Source organism: Lytechinus pictus, chromosome 4 (genome assembly GCF_037042905.1).
Source record: "Lytechinus pictus isolate F3 Inbred chromosome 4, Lp3.0, whole genome shotgun sequence".
Classification (NCBI taxonomy): Eukaryota; Metazoa; Echinodermata; class Echinoidea; order Temnopleuroida; family Toxopneustidae; genus Lytechinus; species Lytechinus pictus.
In genome coordinates, this window is record NC_087248.1 from 2948009 (window position 1) to 2951426 (window position 3418).

The 3418-nt window shown below is 37.9% G+C and overlaps 1 non-coding gene across 1 annotated transcript; it reads left to right on the forward strand.

The window, feature by feature from the left end:
- Positions 1-1132: 1132 nt before the first annotated feature.
- On the forward strand, positions 1133-1205 carry TRNAK-CUU (transfer RNA lysine (anticodon CUU)). The gene has a single exon. It is a non-coding gene; the product is annotated as a tRNA-Lys (tRNA).
- Positions 1206-3418: the final 2213 nt, after the last annotated feature.

Consider the following 3418-nt stretch of genomic DNA (forward strand, 5'->3'; position numbering starts at 1 on the left):
AGAGTGGAGGAGGCGAAGAACATGATGAGAAGGGAAAGGCGGGGGGAAGAGTGAGGGAAAATTAGAAGATAGAGAAGAAGAAAGGGCAGAACAATAAGAATACAAATTATTATATATATAAAAAAATTGGCCGAGTGTTACTTTATACCTCAATCCCACTGTCTTGCGATCCTTTACGAAAGCCACGATAACCATTTCATAACTGATCACGAAAGGTTTTGTACCATTCAAAAATGTATACGATCAATATGATTGCCACGACCGAACTGATATGATACGATACGATCAGATACGATCATATACGATCACTACGATTACTCCTTTATTAAAACCACCGTTTCAATCGTGGCTCAAATCGTGTCAGAGGGAAGAAGGTATAAGCTACTGTCACAAAGGTTCGTACGATTGTAACTCTTCGTACGAATTCTGCAGTTCGCAGAGATTCGAAGAAGGGTCATAGATGCTTTCGGCCTTCTTAAGAACAACGTAAGACCTTCATAAATACGGAAGAATTTTCGGCATCAGTGGCCCTAGAATTCGTACCGTGTTCGTAAGAATGCCTTGAGTCATTCATTCGACAGACTTACGGCCATCTTAAGGTTTCTGTTTCTTTTTCACAAGATGGCCTTACTCACGGCACTCTCGGTCATTCGTAAAATTATTTTAACCAAGAGTTGCCCAAATTGTATACATCAACGTCTTATGAATCCCTTATGAACACCTCACAAACGCTAAGAGTCGTTCTTACGACTTATGAACAACGTATACGTTCTTAGGATCATCGTAAGGATTTAGGGCTTCTGGAAATGCCTTTCAAGCCTACCAGATTAATATTACGTGATTCTTACGATGCTATTACGACGTTCGTACGACCGCCTTACGAAGATGAGGTTTCGTAAGACGTTTAAAAAATGGACTAAGCTGCGAACTTACGAACGGTCTATGAACGGTCTCTGATCGCTGGTTTCGCATTGCCTTGAGAAGATCTTACGATATTGTCTAAATATTGTTCGTATGGCGTTCATTACAATCCTTAGTGATATTTTTGATCGAGCCATAACTAAAAAGAATTGACAAAGAAAAGGAAATGGCAAACTGAAAGAAAGAGATAGGATGGGTAATCAATCAACTAGCCCGGTTAGCTCAGTCGGTAGAGCATGGGACTCTTAATCACAGGGTCGTGGGTTCGAGCCCCACATTGGGCGAACATTTTGATACTTGGTACTTATACCGTTGTTTCAAAATTCGTGATATTGAATTGTTCATCATGGAATCGAAATGTGCTAAAATAATTTTTTAAGTGCTTAATGTGCGTATTTTAGTGACATAAATATTACACCCATTCTTATCTCGAAAAAAAAATGAATTTGAAATAAATAAATGAACTACAATTTCAGAAAAATTCGAGTTTTTCAAACACACTTGTTTAAAATTATCATATTTGGGCGAGAAATTCGAGAAAAAAAAATTACGGATTTAAAAAGAAAAAATTAGCAATGATAAACATGGTTATAAAGAAAGTTTGGAAAATATTAGAAAAATAAATCTTTATATTGTAAAATAGAAAGGAGATGGAGGAGGTGATGTACTGATACAACTGAACTTTCGAAAACTTCATATATCGATACCGAGGATCGGTGATCGGATGAATTCTACCGAATAGGTGTCAAAAGGGATTAGTGACATCCTTTGAATAAGAAGTATGTCATTGATTAGTTTGCAGTCCGTGAATTAATATTACCAATATTAATCGTCCCCGCAGGAAATCAGAGGCAACTCAAGAAGGACAGGTGATAGTCCGACACGTGAATAAATATGTAAGTGGGTTATTAGAACTAGGCCTATTGATCAGTGTGAAAAGAAATATGAAAATGAAAACGGGATCGAAATGCGCGGGAAAATGCCCGCCCCATGCGCGGGGCAGAAATTTTGGTCTTGATTGCCGAAGGTAGGCTGATTTTAGTGGTGGAAAAAAAACCCTCTCGTCATTTTGAGCCTCAGGCGAGGTTTTCATTTCCTAAATTGAGATTGTATTGCATCCCCCTTTCCGAGGACGGGATGTATGGATGCAGGGTAGGTAGGTGGGTGAGAGTTAAGTGGAGACTGGATGAGAGAAATAAAGAAAGTATTTGGAATGAAGAGAAGTGGTGGATATAGACAGAAGTAAGGACATACATTTATAGCAGGAGAAGAAGGACTTAAAAGGGAATGGAGGCGGAAGGGGGGGGGTAAAACAACGAGGGGGAAGAATTGACGAAAGAATTAGGAGGCAAGAAAACTTCAGGAGAAATGGGAGAAGAGATCGTGAAATCACAGATCCCCTTTTGTTACAGAAATTATAGTAAAAAAATAGGGAAAGGCCAATACAATTCTGTTAAGAACAAACGGGAGAGGATATACGTGAACGTTTTATGAATGAAATGGGGACTGGAGAAATAAGTGGTATAAATGTAGTTAAAAAAGACCAGTGTCAAAACAAGAGAGGGTGAGACAGAGAGAGCGACGATGGGGGGGGGGTAGAAAAAAAAAGACTAAATAGATATAGAGAAAGAGAAGACAGGCTTAATAAAGAGGACAAAAAGGAGAAAGTTTCATAAACACAAAGACAGCGTTTGGAGGTAAAGTTCAAAATGGAGAAAGTAAGCAAACTATGTGAGAGACGGGGAGAGTGGAAGAGAGGAAGGGGGAGAGAAAAATATCATGGAGGAGGCTGGGAAAAGTGCAGTCGTAGTTGTCTAGGGGTTTCATCAGCAATGAGACGATGAATGCATTCATCATCTACGATTTCATTCACTCCCTCCTAAGATGATGTTACCCACCATCCCAAACATCCCCTCACAGGACATACATCCCACAAGACGATTAACGTCCAAAAAAGATTACAGGATATATTTCATTAACTGATTAATTATTTAAAACTGTCTGTGTTTAATTTTGTTTTCAGTGGTGAAAAGTTATTTACCTTTAATTTTGTTCTTTGTTATCTTTATTTCCCTTTCAGTTTTCGCATGATATTCGTTTCTGCCTATTTTTTTCTGTAAGACCATGTGATCGTTGTACTTGTAATATAAATTTATTCTTATGGTAATGCTCAAGGATTCGTCGATATTTGACAACTATTGCTATAATTAAAATGATGATGTTGATAATAATGATGAAGTAATGATGATGATGCGGATGAGGATGATGATGAGGAGGAGGAGGGGGAGGGGGATGATGATGATGGTGGTGGTGATGAAGATGATGATGAAAATAATAATGTGATGATAATTTTTCCGTTGAGAGATAAAATGTCAATTAAGCATCAATACCATATGAACATTTAATACATGAAAATACAAAACATTAGAGTCAGTAACCCCGTCGCCATAAAGCAACATTATGAGTAAAGAATAAATTAACAAAGACGGGAAAATGT